A 22,560-nucleotide genomic window follows, 5' to 3' on the forward strand; every position below is an offset into this window, starting at 1 on the left:
GAGACATTACTCCCATGGAGGAAAGTGGGCATGGTGACTGTTGTATTCAATCCCGATATAATTTCTGTGTTTCATCAACACTCTGATAGTCCACTGGTTACAGAATGCCTCCAGATGTACTTCGGAAACTACTACTGGTCTTCCAGGGAACGATCAAAGCGTATATTGTTTGCGACATTGCTCCCATGGAGGAAAGTGCGCATGGTGACTGTTGTATTCAATCCCGATGCAATTTTGGTTTCATCAACACTCCGATAGTCCACAGACCACAGAATACCTCCAGATGTGCATCGGAAACTACTACTGGTCTTCCAGGAAACGATCAAAGCGTAGACAGTTTGAGACATTGCTCCCATGGAGGAAAGCGCGCATGGTGACTGTTGTATCCAATCGCGAAGCAATTTCTGTGTTTCATCGACACTCTGATAGTCCACAGATTGCAGAATGCCTCCAGATGTGCATCATAAACTACTACTGGTCTTCCAGGGAACGATCAAAGCGTAGACTGTTTGAGACATTACTCCCATGGAGGAAAGTGCACCTGGTGACTGTTGTATTCAAACCCGATAGAATTTCTGTGTTTCATCAACACTCAGATAGTCCACAGATTACAGAATGCCTCCAGATGTGCATCGGAAACTACTACTAGTCTTCCAGGGAACGTTCAAACCGTAGACTGTTTGAGACATTACTCCAATGGAGGAAAGTGGGCATGGTAACTGTTGTATTCAATCCCGATGCAATTTCTGTGTTTCATCAACACTCTGATAGTCCACAGATTACAGAATGCCTCCAGATGTGCATCGGAAACTACTACTGGTCTTCCAGAGAACGATCAAAGCGTAAACTCTTTGAGACATTACTCCCATGGAGGTAAGTGCGCATGGTGACTGTTGTATTCAATCCCGATGCAATTATGGTTTCATCAACACTCTGAAAGGCCACAGATTACAGAATGCCTCCAGATGTGCATCGGAAGCTACTACTGGTCTTCCAGGAAATGATCAAAGCGTAGACCGTTTGAGACATTACTCCCATGGAGGTAGGTGCCCATGGTGACTGTTGTATTCAATCCCGATGCAATTTCTGTGTTTCATCAACACTCTGATAGTCCACAGATTACAGAATGTCTCCAGATGTGCATCAGAAACTACTACTGGTCTTCCAGGGAACGATCAAAGCGTAAACTGTCTCAGACATTACTCCCATGGAGGAAAGTGCGCCTGGTGACTGTTGTATACAATCGCGACGCAATTTCTGTATTTCATCAACACTCTGATAGTCCACAGACTACAGAACGCCTCCAGATGTGCATCGGAAACTACTTCTGGCCTTCAGGGAACGATCAAAGCGTATACTGTTTGAGACATTACTCCCATGGAGGTAAGTGCGCATGGTGACTGTTGTATTCAATCCCGATGCTATTTTGGTTTCATCAACAGTCTGATAGTCCACAGATTACAGGATGCCTCCAGATGTGCATCGGAAACTACTACTGTTCTTCCAGGGAACGATCAAAGCGTAGACTGTTTGAGACATTACTCCCATGGAGGAATGTGCCCATGGTGACTGTTGTATTCAATCCCGATGCAATTTCTGTGTTTCATCAACTCTCTCATAGTCCACAGATTACAGAATGCCTCCAGATCTGCATCGGAAACTACTACTGGTCTTCCAGGGAACGATCAATGCGTAAACTGTTTGAGACATTACTTCCATGGAGGTAAGTGCGCATGGTGAATTTTATATTCAATCCTGATGGAATTTCTGTGTTTCATCAACACTCCGACAGTCCACAGATTACAGAATGCCTCCAGATGTGCATCGGAAACTACTACTGGTCTTGCAGGGTACGATCAAAGTGTAGACTGTTTGAGACATTACTCCCATGGAGGTAGGTGCGCATGGTGACTGTTGTATTCAATCCCGATGCAATTTCTGTGTTTGATCTACACTCTGATAGTCCACAGATTACAGAATGTCTCCAGATGTGCATCAGAAACTACTACTGGTCTTCCAGGGAACGATCAAAGCGTAAACTGTCTCAGACGTTACTCCTATGGAGGAAAGTGCACCTGGTGACTGTTGTATTCAATCGCGACGCAATTTCTGTATTTCATCAACACTCTGATAGTCCACAGACTACAGAATGCCTCCAGATGTGCATCGGAAACTACTACTGGCCTTCAGGGAACGATCGACGCGTAGACTGTTTGAGACATTACTCCCATGGAGGAAAGTGCGCATGGTGAATTTTGTATTCAATCCCGATGCAATTTCTGTGTTTCATCAACACTCTGATAGTCCACAGATTACAGAATGTCTCCAGATGTGCATCAGAAACTACTACTGGTCTTCCAGGGAACGATCAAATAGTAAACTGTCTCAGACATTACTCCCATGGAGGAAAGTGCGCCTGGTGACTGTTGTATTCAATCGCCACGCAATTTCTGTATTTCATCAACACTCTGATAGTCCACAGACTACAGAATGTCTCCAGATGTGCATCAGAAACTACTACTGGTGTTCCAGGGAACGATCAAAGCGTGTACTGTTTGAGACATTACTCCCATGGAGGAAAGTGGGCATGGTGACTTTTGTATTCAATCCCGATGCAATTTCTGTGTTTCATCAACACTCTGATAGTCCACAGAATACGGAATGCCTCCAGATGTGCATCGGAAACTACTACTGGTCTTCAAGGGAACGATCAAAGCGTAAACTGTTTGAGACATTACTCCCATGGAGAGAAGTGCGCATGGTTACTGTTGAATTCAATCCCGATGCAGTTTCTGTGTTTCATCAACACTCTGATGGTCCACAGATTACAGAATGCCTCCAGATGTGCAACGGACACTACTACTGGTCTTCCAGGAAACGTTCAAAGCGTAGACTGTTTGAGACATTACTCCCATGGAGGAAAGTGCGAATGAAGACTGTTGTATTCAATCGCGACGCAATTTCTGTGTTTCATCAACACTCTGATAGTCCACTGACTACAAAATGCCTCCAGATGTACATCGGAAACTACTACTGGTCTTCCAGGGAACGATCAAAACGTATATTGTTTGCGACATTGCTCCCATGGAGGTAAGTGCGCATGGTGACTGTTGTATTCAATCCCGATGCAATTTTGGTTTCAACAACACTCCGATAGTCCGAAGATTACAGAATGCCTCCAGATGTGCATCGGAAACTACTACTGGTCTTCTAGGAAATGATCAAAGTGTAGACTGTTTGAGACATTACTTCCATGGAGGATAGTGCGCCTGGTGACTGTTGTATTCAAACCCGATACAATTTCTGTGTTTCATCAACACACTGATGGTCCACAGATTACACAATGCCTCCAGATGTGCAACGGACACTACTACTGGTCTTCCAGGAAACGATCAAAGTGTAGACAGTTTGAGACATTGCCCCCATGGAGGAAAGTGCGCATGGTGACTGTTGTATCCAATCGCGAAGCAATTTCTGTGTTTCATCAACATTCTGATGGTCCACAGATTACAGAATGCCTCCAGATGTGCATCGGAAACTACTACTGGTCTTCCAGGGAACGATCAAAGTGTAGACTGTTTGAGACATTACATCCATTGAGGAAAGTGCGCCTGGTGAATTTTGTATTCAATCCCGATGCAATTTCTGTGTTTCATCAACACTCTGATAGTCCACAGATTACAGAATGTCTCCAGATGTGCATCAGAAACTGCTACTGGTCTTCCAGGGAACGATCAAAGCGTAAACTGTCTCAGACATTACTCCCATGGAGGAAAGTGCACCTGGTGACTGTTGTATTCAATCGCGATGCAATTTCTGTATTTCATCAACACTCTGATAGTCCACAGACTACAGAATGTCTCCAGATGTGCATCAGAAACTACTACTGGTGTTCCAGGGAACGATCAAAGCGTGTACTGTTTGAGACATTACTCCCATGGAGGAAAGTGGGCATGGTGACTTTTGTATTCAATCCCGATGCAATTTCTGTGTTTCATCAACACTCTGATAGTCCACAGATTACAGAATGCCTCCAGATGTGCACCGGTAACTACTACTGGTCTTCAAGGGAACGATCAAAGCGTAAACTGTTTGAGGTATTACTCCCATGGAGATAAGTGCGCATGGTTACTGTTGAATTCAATCCCGATGCAGTTTCTGTGTTTCATCAACACACTGATGGTCCACAGATTACAGAATGCCTCCAGATGTGCAACGGACACTACTACTGGTCTTCCAGGACACGTTCAAAGCGTAGACTGTTTGAGACATTACTCCCATGGAGGAAAGTGCGAATGAAGACTGTTGTATACAATCGCGACGCAATTTCTGTGTTTCATCAACACTCTGATAGTCCACTGACTACAAAATGCCTCCAGATGGACATCGGAAACTACTACTGGTCTTCCAGGGAACGATCAAAACGTATATTGTTTGCGACATTGCTCCCATGGAGGTAAGTGCGCATGGTGACTGTTGTATTCAATCCCGATGCAATTTTGGTTTCATCAACACTCCGATAGTCCACAGATTACAGAATGCCTCCAGATGTGCATCGGAAACTACTACTGGTCTTCCAGGAAACGATCAAAGTGTAGACTGTTTGAGACATTACTTCCATGGAGGATAGTGCGCCTGGTGACTGTTGTATTCAAACCCGATACAATTTCTGTGTTTCATCAACACACTGATGGTCCACAGATTACACAATGCCTCCAGATGTGCAACGGACACTACTACTGGTCTTCCAGGAAACGATCAAAGTGTAGACAGTTTGAGACATTGCCCCCATGGAGGAAAGTGCGCATGGTGACTGTTGTATCCAATCGCGAAGCAATTTCTGTGTTTCATCAACATACTGATAGTCCACAGATTACAGAATGCCTCCAGATGTGCATCGGAAACTACTACTGGTCTTCCAGGGAACGATCAAAGTGTAGACTGTTTGAGACATTACTTCCATTGAGGAAAGTGCGCCTGGTGAATTTTGTATTCAATCCCGATGCAATTTCTGTGTTTCATCAACAGTCTGATAGTCCGCAGATTACAGAATGTCTCCAGATGTGCATCAGAAACTACTACTGGTCTTCCAGGGAACGATCAAAGCGTAAACTGTCTCAGACATTACTCCCATGGAGGAAAGTGCGCCTGGTGACTGTTGTATGCAATCGCGATGCAATTTCTGTATTTCATCAACAATCTGATAGTCCACAGACTACAGAATGTCTCCAGATGTGCATCAGAAACTACTACTGGTGTTCCAGGGAACGATCAAAGCGTGTACTGTTTGAGACATTACTCCAATGGAGGAAAGTGGGCATGGTGACTTTTGTATTCAATCCCGATGCAATTTCTGTGTTTCATCAACACTCTGATAGTCCACAGATTACAGAATGCCTCCAGATGTGCATCGGTAACTACTACTGGTCTTCAAGGGAACGATCAAAGCGTAAACTGTTTGAGGCATTACTCCCATGGAGATAAGTGCGCATGGTTACTGTTGAATTCAATCCCGATGCAGTTTCTGTGTTTCATCAACACTCTGATGGTCCACAGATTACAGAATGCCTCCAGATGTGCAACGGACACTACTACTGGTCTTCCAGGAAACGTTCAAAGCGTAGACTGTTTGAGACATTACTCCCATGGAGGAAAGTGCGAATGAAGACTGTTGTATTCAATCGCGACGCAATTTCTGTGTTTCATCAACACTCTGATAGTCCACTGACTACAAAATGCCTCCAGATGTACATCGGAAACTACTACTGGTCTTCCAGGGAACGATCAAAACGTATATTGTTTGCGACATTGCTCCCATGGAGGTAAGTGCGCATGGTGACTGTTGTATTCAATCCCGATGCAATTTTGGTTTCATCAACACTCCGATAGTCCACAGATTACAGAATGCCTCCAGATGTGCATCGGAAACTACTACTGGTCTTCCAGGAAACGATCAAAGTGTAGACTGTTTGAGACATTACTTCCATGGAGGATAGTGCGCCTGGTGACTGTTGTATTCAAACCCGATACAATTTCTGTGTTTCATCAACACACTGATGGTCCACAGATTACACAATGCCTCCAGATGTGCAACGGACACTACTACTGGTCTTCCAGGAAACGATCAAAGTGTAGACAGTTTGAGACATTGCCCCCATGGACGAAAGTGCGCATGGTGACTGTTGTATCCAATCGCGAAGCAATTTCTGTGTTTCATCAAAATTCTGATAGTCCACAGATTACAGAATGCCTCCAGATGTGCATCGGAAACTACTACTGGTCTTCCAGGGAACGATCAAAGTATAGACTGTTTGAGACATTACTTCCATTGAGGAAAGTGCGCCTGGTGACTGTTGTATTCAAACCCGATACAATTTCTGTGTTTCATCAACACACAGATAGTCCACAGATTACAGAATGCCTCCAGATGTGCATCGGAAACTACTACTGGTCTTCCAGGGAACGTTCAAAGCGTAGACTGTTTGAGACATTACTCCCATGGAGGTAAGTGGGCATGGTGACTGTTGTATTCAATCCCGATGCAATTTCTGTGTTTCATCGTTACTCTGATTGTCCACAGATTACAGAATGCCTCCAGATGTGCATCGGAAACTACTACTGGTCTTCCAGGAAATGATCAAAGCGTAAACTGTTTGAGACATTACTCCCATGGAGGAAAGTGCGCATGGTGACTGTTGTATTCAATACCGATGCAATTTCTGTGTTTCATCAACACTCTGATAGTCCACAGATTACAGAATGTCTCCAGATGTGCATCGGAAACTACTACTGGTCTTCCAGGGAACGATCAAAGCGTAAACTGTTTGAGACATTACTCCCATGGAGGAAAGTGCGCATGCTGGCTGTTGTGTTCAATCCCGATGCAATTTTGGTTTCATCAACACTCTGATAGTCCACAGATTACAGAATGCCTCCAGATGTGCATTTGAAACTACTACTGGTCTTCCAGGAAACGATCAAAGCGTAGACTGTTTGAGACATTACTGCCATGGAGGTAAGTGCGCATGGTGACTGTTGTATTCAATTCCGATGCAATTTCTGTGTTTGATCTACACTCTGATAGTCCACAGATTACAGAATGTCTCCAGATGTGCATCAGAAACTACTACTGGTCTTCCAGGGAACGATCAAAGCGTAAACTGTCTCAGACGTTACTCCCATGGAGGAAAGTGCACCTGGTGACTGTTGTATTCAATCGCGACGCAATTTCTGTATTTCATCAACACTCTGATAGTCCACAGACTACAGAATGCCTCCAGATGTGCATCGGAAACTACTACTGGCCTTCAGGGAACGATCGAAGCGTATACTGTTTGAGACATAACACCCATGCAGGTAAGAGCGCATGGTGACTGTTGTATTCAACCCCGATGCTATTTTGGTTTCATCAACAGTCTGATAGTCCACAGATTACAGAATGCCTCCAGATGTGCATCGGAAACTACTACTGGTGTTCCAGGGAACGATCAAAGCGTATAGTGTTTGAGACATTACTCCCATTGAGGAAAGTGGGCATGGTGACTGTTGTATTCAATCCCGATACAATTTCTGTGTTTCATCAACACTCTGATAGTCCACTGGTTACAGAATGCCTCCAGATGTACTTCGGAAACTACTACTGGTCTTCCAGGGAACGATCAAAGCGTATATTGTTTGCGACATTGCTCCCATGGAGGAAAGTGCGCATGGAGACTGTTGTATTCAATCCCGATGCAATTTTGGTTTCATCAACACTCCGATAGTCCACAGACTACAGAATACCTCCAGATGTGCATCGGAAACTACTACTGGTCTTCCAGGAAACGATCAAAGCGTAGACAGTTTGAGACATTGCTCCCATGGAGGAAAGCGCGCATGGTGACTGTTGTATCCAATCGCGAAGCAATTTCTGTGTTTCATCGACACTCTGATAGTCCACAGATTACAGAATGCCTCCAGATGTGCATCATAAACTACTACTGGTCTTCCAGGGAACGATCAAAGCGTAGACTGTTTGAGACATTACTCCCATGGAGGAAAGTGCGCCTGGTGACTGTTGTATTCAAACCCGATAGAATTTCTGTGTTTCATCAACACTCAGATAGTCCACAGATTACAGAATGCCTCCAGATGTGCATCGGAAACTACTACTAGTCTTCCAGGGAACGTTCAAACCGTAGACTGTTTGAGACATTACTCCAATGGAGGAAAGTGGGCATGGTAACTGTTGTATTCAATCCCGATGCAATTTCCGTGTTTCATCAACACTCTGATAGTCCACAGATTACAGAATGCCTCCAGATGTGCATCGGAAACTACTACTGGTCTTCCAGGGAACGATCAAAGCGTAAATCGTTGGAGACATTACTCCCATGGAGGAAAGTGCGCATGGTGACTGTTGTATTCAATACCGATGCAATTTCTGTGTTTCATCAACACTCTGATAGTCCACAGATTACAGAATGTCTCCAGATGTGCATCGGAAACTACTACTGGTCTTCCAGGGAACGATCAAAGCGTAAACTGTTTGAGACATTACTCCCACGGAGGAAAGTGCACTTGGTGGCTGTTGTGTTCAATCCCGATGCAATTTTGGTTCCATCAACACTCTGATAGTCCGCAGATTACAGAATGCCTCCAGATGTGCATCGGAAACTACTACTGGTCTTCCAGGAAATGATCAAAGCGTAGACTGTTTGAGACATTAGTCCCGTGGAGGAAAGTGCGCATGGTGACTTTTGTATTCAATCCCGATGCAATTTTTGTGTTTCATCAACACTCTGATAGTCCACAGAATACAGAATGCCTCCAGATGTGCATCGGAAACTACTACTGGTCTTCCAGAGAACGATCAAAGCGTAAACTCTTTGAGACATTACTCCCATGGAGGTAAGTGCGCATGGTGACTGTTGTATTCAATCCCGATGCAATTATGGTTTCATCAACACTCTGAAAGGCCACAGATTACAGAATGCCTCCAGGTGTGCATCGGAAACTACTACTGGTGTTCCAGGAAATGATCAAAGCGTAGACTGTTTGAGACATTACTCCCATGGAGGTAAGTGCGCATGGTGACTGTTGTATTCAATCCCGATGCAATTTCTGTGTTTCATCAACACTCTGATAGTCCACAGATTACAGAATGTCTCCAGATGTGCATCAGAAACTACTACTGGTCTTCCAGGGAACGATTAAAGCGTAAACTGTCTCAGACATTACTCCCATGGAGGAAAGTGCGCCTGGTGACTGTTGTATTCAATCGCGACGCAATTTCTGTATTTCATCAACACACTGATAGTCCACAGACTACAGAACGCCTCCAGATGTGCATCGGAAACTACTTCTGGCCTTCAGGGAACGATCAAAGCGTATACTGTTTGAGACATTACTCCCATGGAGGTAAGTGCGCATGGTGACTGTTGTATTCAATCCCGATGCTATTTTGGTTTCATCAACAGTCTGATAGTCCACAGATTACAGGATGCCTCCAGATGTGCATCGGAAACTACTACTGGTCTTCCAGGGAACGATCAAAGCGTAGACTGTTTGAGACATTACTCCCATGGAGGAATGTGCGCATGGTGACTGTTGTATTCAATCCCGATGCAATTTCTGTGTTTCAGCAACTCTCTCATAGTCCACAGATTACAGATTGCCTCCAGATCTGCATCGAAAATTACTACTGGTCTTCCAGGGAACGATCAATGCGTAAACTGTTTGAGACATTACTCCCATGGAGGTAAGTGCGCATGGTGAATTTTATATTCAATCCCGATGGAATTTCTGAGTTTCATCAACACTCCGACAGTCCACAGATTACAGAATGCCTCCAGATGTGCATCGGAAACTACTACTGGCCTTCAGGGAACGATCGAAGCGTATACTGTTTGAGACATTACTCCCATGCAGGTAAGTGCGCATGGTGACTGTTGTAATCAATCCCGATACAATTTCTGTGTTTCATCAACACTCTGATAGTCCACAGATTACAGAATGCCTCCAGATGTGCATCGGAAACTACTACTGGTGTTCCAGGGAACGATCAAAGCGTAAACTCTTTGAGACATTACTCCCATGGAGGTAAGTGCGCATGGTGACTGTTGTATTCAATCCCGATGCAATTATGGTTTCATCAACACTCTGAAAGGCCACAGATTACAGAATGCCTCCAGGTGTGCATCGGAAACTACTACTGGTCTTCCAGGAAATGATCAAAGCGTAGACTGTTTGAGACATTACTCCCATGGAGGTAAGTGCGCATGGTGACTGTTGTATTCAATCCCGATGCAATTTCTGTGTTTCATCAACACTCTGATAGTCCACAGATTACAGAATGTCTCCAGATGTGCATCAGAAACTACTACTGGTCTTCCAGGGAACGATTAAAGCGTAAACTGTCTCAGACATTACTCCCATGGAGGAAAGTGCGCCTGGTGACTGTTGTATTCAATCGCGACGCAATTTCTGTATTTCATCAACACACTGATAGTCCACAGACTACAGAACGCTTCCAGATGTGCATCGGAAACTACTTCTGGCCTTCAGGGAACGATCAAAGCGTATACTGTTTGAGACATTACTCCCATGGAGGTAAGTGCGCATGGTGACTGTTGTATTCAATCCCGATGCTATTTTGGTTTCATCAACAGTCTGATAGTCCACAGATTACAGGATGCCTCCAGATGTACATCGGAAACTACTACTGGTCTTCCAGAGAACGATCAAAGCGTAAACTCTTTGAGACATTACTCCCATGGAGGTAAGTGCGCATGGTGACTGTTGTATTCAATCCCGATGCAATTTCTGTGTTTGATCTACACTCTGATAGTCCACAGATTACAGAATGTCTCCAGATGTGCATCAGAAACTACTACTGGTCTTCCAGGGAACGATCAAAGCGTAAACTGTCTCAGACGTTACTCCCATGGAGGAAAGTGCACCTGGTGACTGTTGTATTCAATCGCGACGCAATTTCTGTATTTCATCAACACTCTGATAGTCCACAGACTACAGAATGCCTCCAGATGTGCATCGGAAACTACTACTGGCCTTCAGGGAACGATCGAAGCGTATACTGTTTGAGACATAACTCCCATGCAGGTAAGAGCGCATGGTGACTGTTGTATTCAATCCCGATGCTATTTTGGTTTCATCAACAGTCTGATAGTCCACAGATTACAGAATGCCTCCAGATGTGCATCGGAAACTACTACTGGTGTTCCAGGGAACGATCAAAGCGTATAGTGTTTGAGACATTACTCCCATTGAGGAAAGTGGGCATGGTGACTGTTGTATTCAATCCCGATACAATTTCTGTGTTTCATCAACACTCTGATAGTCCACTGGTTACAGAATGCCTCCAGATGTACTTCGGAAACTACTAATGGTCTTCCAGGGAACGATCAAAGCGTATATTGTTTGCGACATTGCTCCCATGGAGGAAAGTGCGCATGGAGACTGTTGTATTCAATCCCGATGCAATTTTGGTTTCATCAACACTCCGATAGTCCACAGACTACAGAATACCTCCAGATGTGCATCGGAAACTACTACTGGTCTTCCAGGAAACGATCAAAGCGTAGACAGTTTGAGACATTGCTCCCATGGAGGAAAGCGCGCATGGTGACTGTTGTATCCAATCGCGAAGCAATTTCTGTGTTTCATCGACACTCTGATAGTCCACAGATTACAGAATGCCTCCAGATGTGCATCATAAACTACTACTGGTCTTCCAGGGAACGATCAAAGCGTAGACTGTTTGAGACATTACTCCCATGGAGGAAAGTGCGCCTGGTGACTGTTGTATTCAAACCCGATAGAATTTCTGTGTTTCATCAACACTCAGATAGTCCACAGATTACAGAATGCCTCCAGATGTGCATCGGAAACTACTACTAGTCTTCCAGGGAACGTTCAAACCGTAGACTGTTTGAGACATTACTCCAATGGAGGAAAGTGGGCATGGTAACTGTTGTATTCAATCCCGATGCAATTTCCGTGTTTCATCAACACTCTGATAGTCCACAGATTACAGAATGCCTCCAGATGTGCATCGGAAACTACTACTGGTCTTCCAGGGAACGATCAAAGCGTAAATCGTTGGAGACATTACTCCCATGGAGGAAAGTGCGCATTTTGACTGTTGTATTCAATACCGATGCAATTTCTGTGTTTCATCAACACTCTGATAGTCCACAGATTACAGAATGTCTCCAGATGTGCATCGGAAACTACTACTGGTCTTCCAGGGAACGATCAAAGCGTAAACTGTTTGAGACATTACTCCCACGGAGGAAAGTGCACTTGGTGGCTGTTGTGTTCAATCCCGATGCAATTTTGGTTCCATCAACACTCTGATAGTCCGCAGATTACAGAATGCCTCCAGATGTGCATCGGAAACTACTACTGGTCTTCCAGGAAATGATCAATGCGTAGACTGTTTGAGACATTAGTCCCGTGGAGGAAAGTGCGCATGGTGACTTTTGTATTCAATCCCGATGCAATTTTTGTGTTTCATCAACACTCTGATAGTCCACAGAATACAGAATGCCTCCAGATGTGCATCGGAAACTACTACTGGTCTTCCAGAGAACGATCAAAGCGTAAACTCTTTGAGACATTACTCCCATGGAGGTAAGTGCGCATGGTGACTGTTGTATTCAATCCCGATGCAATTATGGTTTCATCAACACTCTGAAAGGCCACAGATTACAGAATGCCTCCAGGTGTGCATCGGAAACTACTACTGGTCTTCCAGGAAATGATCAAAGCGTAGACTGTTTGAGACATTACTCCCATGGAGGTAAGTGCGCATGGTGACTGTTGTATTCAATCCCGATGCAATTTCTGTGTTTCATCAACACTCTGATAGTCCACAGATTACAGAATGTCTCCAGATGTGCATCAGAAACTACTACTGGTCTTCCAGGGAACGATTAAAGCGTAAACTGTCTCAGACATTACTCCCATGGAGGAAAGTGCGCCTGGTGACTGTTGTATTCAATCGCGACGCAATTTCTGTATTTCATCAACACACTGATAGTCCACAGACTACAGAACGCCTCCAGATGTGCATCGGAAACTACTTCTGGCCTTCAGGGAACGATCAAAGCGTATACTGTTTGAGACATTACTCCCATGGAGGTAAGTGCGCATGGTGACTGTTGTATTCAATCCCGATGCTATTTTGGTTTCATCAACAGTCTGATAGTCCACAGATTACAGGATGCCTCCAGATGTGCATCGGAAACTACTACTGGTCTTCCAGGGAACGATCAAAGCGTAGACTGTTTGAGACATTACTCCCATGGAGGAATGTGCGCATGGTGACTGTTGTATTCAATCCCGATGCAATTTCTGTGTTTCATCAACTCTCTCATAGTCCACAGATTACAGATTGCCTCCAGATCTGCATCGAAAATTACTACTGGTCTTCCAGGGAACGATCAATGCGTAAACTGTTTGAGACATTACTCCCATGGAGGTAAGTGCGCATGGTGAATTTTATATTCAATCCCGATGGAATTTCTGAGTTTCATCAACACTCCGACAGTCCACAGATTACAGAATGCCTCCAGATGTGCATCGGAAACTACTACTGGTCTTGCAGGGAACGATCAAAGCGTATACTGTTTGAGACATTACTCCCATGGAGGTAAGTGCGCATGGTGACTGTTGTATTCAATCCCGATGCTATTTTGGTTTCATCAACAGTCTGATAGTCCACAGATTACAGGATGCCTCCAGATGTGCATCGGAAACTACTACTGGTCTTCCAGGGAACGATCAAAGCGTAGACTGTTTGAGACATTACTCCCATGGAGGAATGTGCGCATGGTGACTGTTGTATTCAATCCCGATGCAATTTCTGTGTTTCATCAACTCTCTCATAGTCCACAGATTACAGATTGCCTCCAGATCTGCATCGAAAATTACTACTGGTCTTCCAGGGAACGATCAATGCGTAAACTGTTTGAGACATTACTCCCATGGAGGTAAGTGCGCATGGTGAATTTTATATTCAATCCCGATGGAATTTCTGAGTTTCGTCAACACTCCGACAGTCCACAGATTACAGAATGCCTCCAGATGTGCATCGGAAACTACTACTGGTCTTGCAGGGAACGATCAAAGTGTAGACTGTTTGAGACATTACTCCCATGGAGGTAGGTGCGCATGGTGACTGTTGTATTCAATCCCGATACAATTTCTGTGTTTCATCAACACTCTGATAGTCCACTGGTTACAGAATGCCTCCAGATGTACTTCGGAAACTACTACTGGTCTTCCAGGGAACGATCAAAGCGTATATTGTTTGCGACATTGCTCCCATGGAGGAAAGTGCGCATGGTGACTGTTGTATTCAATCCCGATGCAATTTCTGTGTTTCATCAACACTCTGATAGTCCACAGATTACAGAATGCCTCCAGATGTGCATCGGAAACTACTACTGGTGTTCCAGGGAACGATCAAAGCGTATAGTGTTTGAGACATTACTCCCATTGAGGAAAGTGGGCATGGTGACTGTTGTATTCAATCCCGATACAATTTCTGTGTTTCATCAACACTCTGATAGTCCACTGGTTACAGAATGCCTCCAGATGTACTTCGGAAACTACTACTGGTCTTCCAGGGAACGATCAAAGCGTATATTGTTTGCGACATTGCTCCCATGGAGGAAAGTGCGCATGGTGACTGTTGTATTCAATCCCGATGCAATTTCTGTGTTTCATCAACACTCTGATAGTCCACAGATTACAGAATGCCTCCAGATGTGCATCGGAAACTACTACTGGTCTTCCAGGGAACGATCAAAGCGTAAACCGTTTGAGACATTACTCCCATGGAGGAAAGTGCGCATGGTGACTGTTGTATTCAATACCGATGCAATTTCTGTGTTTCATCAACACTCTGATAGTCCACAGATTACAGAATGTCTCCAGATGTGCATCGGAAACTACTACTGGTCTTCCAGGGAACGATCAAAGCGTAAACTGTTTGAGACATTACTCCCATGGAGGAAAGTGCGCTTGGTGGCTGTTGTGTTCAATCCCGATGCAATTTTGGTTCCATCAACACTCTGATAGTCCGCAGATTACAGAATGCCTCCAGATGTGCATCGGAAACTACTACTGGTCTTCCAGGAAATGATCAAAGCGTAGACTGTTTGAGACATTACTCCCGTGGAGGAAAGTGCGCATGGTGACTTTTGTATTCAATCCCGATGCAATTTTTGTGTTTCATCAACACTCTGATAGTCCACAGAATACAGAATGCCTCCAGATGTGCATCGGAAACTACTACTGGTCTTCCAGAGAACGATCAAAGCGTAAACTCTTTGAGACATTACTCCCATGGAGGTAAGTGCGCATGGTGACTGTTGTATTCAATCCCGATGCAATTTTGGTTTCATCAACACTCTGAAAGGCCACAGATTACAGAATGCCTCCAGATGTGCATCGGAAACTACTACTGGTCTTCCAGGAAATGATCAAAGCGTAGACTGTTTGAGACATTACTCCCATGGAGGTAAGTGCGCATGGTGACTGTTGTATTCAATCCCGATGCAATTTCTGTGTTTCATCAACACTCTGATAGTCCACAGATTACATAATGTCTCCAGATGTCCACAGAAACTACTACTGGTCTTCCAGGGAACGATCAAAACGTAGATTGTTTGAGACATTACTCCCACGGAAGAAAGTGCGCATGGTGATTGTTGCATTCAATCCCGATGCAATTATGGTTTTATCAACACTCTGATAGTCCACAGATTACAGAATGCCTCCAGATGTGCATCGGAAACTACTAATAGTCTACCAGGAAACGATCAAAGCGTAGATTGATTGAGGCATTACTCCCATGGAGGTAAGTGCGCATGGTGACTGTTGTATTCAATCCCGATGCAATTTCTGTGTTTCATCAACACTCTGATAGTCCACAGATTACAGAATGCCTCCAGATGTGCATCGGAAACTGCTATTGGTCATCCAGGAAACGATCAAAGCGTAGACTGTTTGAGACATTACTCCCATGGAGGAAAGTGCGCATGGTGACTGTTGTAGTCAATCCCGATGCAATTTTGGTTTCATCAACACTCTGATAGTCAACAGATAAAAGAATGCATCGGAAACTACTAACGGTCTTCTAGGGAACGATCTAAACATAGACTGTTTGGGACATTACTCCGATGGAGTGTTTTGCGCATGGTGACAGTTGTATTAAATCCCGATTCAATTTCTGTGTTTCATCAACACTCTTACAGTCCACAGATTACAGAATGCCTCCAGATGTGCATCAGAAACTAGTACTGCTCTTCCAGGGAACGATCAAAGCGTAAACTGTTTGAGACATTACTCCGATGGAGTGAAATGCGCATGGTGACAGTTGTATTAAATCCCGATTCAATTTCTGTGTTTCATCAACACTCTTGTAGTCCACAGATTACAGAATTCCTTCAGATGTGCATCGGAAACTACTACTGGTCTTCCAGGGAACGATCAAAGCGTAAACTGTTTGAGACATTACTTCCATGGAGGAAAGTGCGCATGGTGACTGTTGTATTCAATAACGATGCACTTAGTGTGTTTTATCAACATTCAGATAGTCCACAGATTACAGACTGCCTCCAGATGTGTTTCGGAAACTACTACTGGTCTTCTAGGGAACGATCAAAGCGTGACTGTAAGAGACATTACTCCCATGGAGGAAAGGGCGCATTGTGACTGTTGTATTCAATCCTAATGCAATTTCTGTGTTTCATCAACACTCTGATAGTCCACAGATTACAGAATCCCTCCAGATGTGCATCGGAAACTACTACTGGTCTTCCAGGGAACGATCAAAGCGTAGATTGTTTGAGACATTACTCCCATGGAAGAAAGTGCGCATGGTGATTGTTGCATTCAATCCTGATGCAGTTATGGTTTTATCAATACTCTGATAGTACACAGATTACAGAATGCCTCCAGATGTGCATCGGAAACTACAACTGGTGTCCCAGGAAACGATCAAAGAGTAGACTGTTTGAGGCATTACTCCCATGGAGGTAAGTGCGCATGGTGACTGTTGTATTCAATCCCGATGCAATTTCTGTCTTTCATCAACACTCTGATAGTCCACAGATTACAGAATGCGTCCAGATGTGCATCAGAAACTACTACTGTTCTTCCAGGGAACGATCAAAGCGTAAACTGTTTGAGACATTACTCACATGGAGGAAAATGCGCATGGTGACTGTTGTACTCAATCCCGATGCAATTTCTGTCTTTCATCAACACTCTGATAGTCCACAGATTACAGAATGCCTCCAGGTGTGCATCAGAAACTACTACTGGTCTTCCTGGGAACGTTCAAAGCGTAGACTGTTTTAGACATTACTCCCATTGAGGAAAGTGCGCATGGTGACTGTTGTATTCAATCCCGATGCAATTTCTGTGTTTCATCGACTCCCTGATAGTCCACAGATTACAGAATGCCTCCAGATGTGCATCGGAAATTACTACTTATCTTCCAGGGAACGATCAAACGAAGAACAGTTTGAGACATTACTTTCATGGAGGAAAGTGCGCATGGTGACTGTTTATTCAATCCCGATGCACTTTCTGTGTTTCATCAACATTCTGATAGTCCACAGATTACAGAATGCCTCCAGATGTGCTTCGGAAACTACTACTGGTCTTCTAGGGAACGATGAAAGCGTAGACTGTTAGAGACATTACTCCCATGGAGGAAAGCGCGCATTGTGACTGTTGTATTCAATCCCGATGCAATTTCTGTCTTTCATCAACACTCTGATAGTCTACAGATTACAGAATGCCTCCAGATGTGCATCGGAAACTACTACTTGTCTTCCAGGGAACGATCAAAGCGTAGACTGTTTGAGACATTACTCCCATGGAAGAAAGTTCGCATGGTGACTGTTGTATTCAATCCCGATGAAATTTCTGTCTTTCATCAACACTCTGATAGTTAACAGATTACAGAATGCCTCCAGATGTGCATCTGAAACTACAACTGCTCTTCCAGGGAACGATCAAAGCGTAAACTGTTTGAGACATTACTCCGATGGAGTGAAGTGCGCATGGTGACTGTTGTATTAAATCCTCATTCAATTTCTGTGTTTCATCAACACTCGGATAGTCCACAGATTACAGAATGCCTCCAGAAGTGCATCGGAAACTGCTATTGGTCTTCCAGGAAACGATCAAAGCGTAGACTGTTTGAGACATTACTCCCATGGAGGAAAGTGCGCATGGTGAATGTTGTACCCAATCCCGATGCAATTTCTGTGTTTTATCAACACTTTGAAGGTCCACAGATTACAGAATGCCTCCAGATGTACATCGGAAACTACTACTGGTCTTCCAGGGAACGATCAAAGAGTAGAATGTTTGAGACATTACTCCCATGTTGGAAGGTGTGCATGGTGACTGTTATATTCAATCCCGATGAAATTTCTGTCTTTCATCAACACTCTGATAGTCAACAGATTACAGAATGCCTCCAGATGTGCATCGGAAACTACTACTGGTCTTCCAGGGAACGATCAATGCGTAGACTGTTTAAGACATTTCTCCCATGGAGGAAAGTGCGCATGGTGACTGTAGTATTCTATCCCGACGCAATTTTGGTTTCATCAACACTCGATAGTCCACAGATTACAGAATGCCTCCAGATGTACATCGGAAACTACTACTGGTCTTCCAGGGAACGATCAAAGCGTAGACTGTTTGAGACATTACTCCCATGGAAGAAAGTGCGCATGGTGACTGTTGTATTCAATCCCGATGCAACTACGGTTTTATCAACACTCGTCCTACTACCAGGTTCTTCTACATCCTGAATCACGTAAATGTACCGCATTTTTGTGCGAAGGACGATCATACCAATTCCGTGTTTTGCCATTCGGGTTACGAATAAGTGCAGGAATCTTTATCGAGGCGCTTGACGACGTCCTCGGGCCAGATTTACTTTCACAAATCACCCCCTATGTGGATGATTTAGTTGTTGCGACTGCCACCTGGGAAGAACATGTCGATCTTCTCAGACAAATTTTGATTAAATTCGCCGATGCAGGCGTGACAAGCAATTTGGAAAAATCAAGGTTCGCCCGACAACAGATTAATTTCCTTGGCCACATCATCACGCCGGAAGGCATCAGGCCGGACTCTAAAAAGACTGAAGCAATTCGCAACTTTCCTGCACCGCGAACCAAAAAACAACTTATAGCATTTTTGGGTCTTTCGTCATTTTTCAGAAAGTTCGTGACACAGCAAGCTCTTAACAGCACACATCTTCTAAATCTTCTAAAGAAAAATTCCCTTTGGCGATGGACTACAGAATGTCAAGCCGATTTTGAAAAAATTAAACAATCATTAATCCACGCACCACTCCTCTGACATCCGGACATGTCAAAAGACTTCTGCCTATCGACCGATGCGTCATCTTATGGACTTGGGGCCTTTTTGTTTCAACCGTCTGTTGAACATGATCGAACAATAGTAAAACCTATCAGTTCTGCCAGTCGCACCTTAACTGAATGCGAGAGATCGTATTCAGTTACGGAACGCGAGACCCTTGCAATTATTTGGTCTATGCGAAAATTTCAATATTTTCTCTGGGGAAAACATATACGCATCTATACAGACCACCAAGCTTTATCATTTTTACTGTCTTGCAAATTACTTCATTCCCGGCTCACTCGTTGGTGTTTGTCGTTACAAGAATACGATTTCGAAATTATTTACATCTCCGGCGAAACCAATATTGTTGCGGATGCTCTTTCTCATCTTCCGCACGATGCGAAAAATCTTTCAGATTTGCATGAGCAAACTTCCGACTTTCAGGTCATGTTAATGTATGACGAATCCTACAACCGCTACTATCACCTAATCTGCAGGGATTTTGCACAGTTACAAGATGCCGATCCTAGGTGGTCTACAGTAAAAACAAAATTATGTCAGAATTCAAATTCTAATCTTCAAAATTACTACAAGGTCAACAATGGTGTACTGTTTCATCGTTCCCATGTCGTGTCAGAGCGTTGGTTGGTATGTTTACCGGAAGCTTATGTTGACGACTTCATTTTGTTCACCCACAAAACCTGGGGACATTATGGCATTAATCAATGTGCCACCAAGATCCTACGCTTCTGCTATTTTCCTAACATGCGACGTAGAGTCCTGCAGGTCATTCGCAAATGTATCATTTGCCAGAAGGCAAAATATTTGAACAAACATGCATCAATTGAATTGCATCCCATTCTTCCAAAGCAACCGTTTGATTTGATTTCCGTAGACATTGGCGGACCCTATCCACAATCCCGCGGTGGTGCTAAATACATTTTGGCTATATTGGACGTTTTTACTAAGTATGTGAAATTGTACGCATTGCGCACAGCCACTGTTGCGGCTATCATTCGACGCTTTTCGGCCGACTACCTAACCCGAATCGGAAAACCTGTCGCTGTCCTAACGGACAATGCATCGTACTTTACGAGTGCAAAGTGGAAATCATTTCTGCAAGATTCCGATATTAAACATGTTCTTACTTCCCGATTTCACCCACAGGGTAACCCCGTTGAGCGAATTTTTAAAGAATTTAATCAATTTATGCGCATCCATTCCTCTACAAAACATTCCAAATAGATAGAATACCTCGCTCCGTTCGAGTACGTTGTGAACAATTTGCCACGTAGTTCAACCGGATTCTCACCTGCCGAGTTATTATCAGACGAACCAGAAAAAAACTCATGGTCAAGTCCCCTGCCTAAGTTGTCTTCGAACGATATTTCTTTGCAGGAAAAGGTAAGGCAAGCTGCCATTACCCTGGCACACACTGCGGAGCTCCGGAAGAAAAAATTTTATAAACGGGTCAGACCGACACGTGTGTTCGAAATTGATGATTTGGTATTGCTCACAACCCATCCCAAATCTACGAGGCTAAAACGTTTGCTTAAGAAATGGCAATTAGTTTACTCAGGTCCATACCGGATCGTCGATATTCCTCACCCTGGATGTTATTTATTAGCATACCCTACAACACAGAAAGTTAAAGGACTTTACGCCCACCACCACTTAAAGCAGTATGTAAAGTAAGAGAAAGAGAAAGGATGTGCTAGTTACAGCTAAAATGTTAGTGTTAATTGTTAGTCAATGCAAAGAATCATAACGCATTAAACTATAGCAAATCTACGTTAAACATTACATGCAACCCAAGAACTATTTAATCTACGTTATATTTACTATGCTACGAATAATTTGACTACTAGCCAAGGACAACGAAGTTAGCGACCAAACTTACTCCTTAAACAGGCATTTTTTAGAACAGGAAACTATGTACAAGAAAAAAGATTTTATTATGTTAATAACTGTGACGAATTTGAGAGCCACCAGAATGCTATACTATACGCCAGCATGAGTGAATGATTGTGCTGAAATGAGTGTGAAAGAATGAATGTGAATTTTAGTTTATAAGGTAGTTTTTATGATGATGATGAGGATTTCGTTGTGTGTGAGCCAATGATGCCACCACGTAGTATTATTTGATGATTTGCGATTTATATTGAAGCTGTTCTATGAGAAGAAAGGTGAATATTAATTGTATGAAGCTGTATGAATGAAAACGATACGTGTGTATGAATACTGATAGATGTTAATGATAAATGATTCGCCGTGTAGGCAATAAAAAAGGAGAAAGAAAAACTTATTTGGTATGTGCCCTATTTAAAAAACCATTATCTCAAGCTTGGCATAAAGAGTTTGTGTGCTCTCCATCGTAACAAACGTAAATTTTGTACATAGGTCATTGTGGAGGAAAAATGTTTATCAGCCACAGCGAAATAAATAATCTGCTTACGTAGCGAATAAAAATTGCTGTCGTTATAGAATCTCATTCCTTACACAGGCTAATTGTGTAGTACCATGCATGCAGGCTGCCTTCGTAAGATTCGTATTCTACATTTACGAAGGTCGTGTTTAATGGTTACGAACTTATGAACTCACTAACATTAACACTATTTAAAAAAAATGTTTTTATCCTGTGAAGTAATTTAGGTGAAATCTAGCACTCATTACTTGATACTGTGAGGACATGGACATATGTATTTGTGTAAGTGGGATAGTATATAAGTTATGCAATTTTATGTCGTTCTGTCTGGACCAGAGTTAAGAAAATGCGACTCTCATAAAACAATTGCTAGGATACGAAGTCTTCCGCTCTCTTCTCATGTTCTCGACCAGGAAACAAAATCTACACGACTACCGGTACGACGTACAATTCACGATTACAAGAAAACATACTTTAGTGTATGAGATTTTTCTTTCTCTTTCAGCAAAGTGGATAAGTTTTTGAAGATTTGTGTGTGAAGCAGTACGACGCAGCTGTCTTCGTGGACACAGCGATTTTCTTGTCTTTATGGAAACTAAAGCGCATTCATTTTCCTTTACCTAAAGGAAATTCATATATTTATTTTACTACGTGATACTCACTAAAGTACACCTCTTATGGTAGGATCCTATAGTCATTTATTAGTACGTTTACTGACCGAATTTTTTTCA

This window comes from Schistocerca gregaria, chromosome 8, assembly GCF_023897955.1.
Source record: "Schistocerca gregaria isolate iqSchGreg1 chromosome 8, iqSchGreg1.2, whole genome shotgun sequence".
NCBI lineage: Eukaryota > Metazoa > Arthropoda > Insecta > Orthoptera > Acrididae > Schistocerca > Schistocerca gregaria.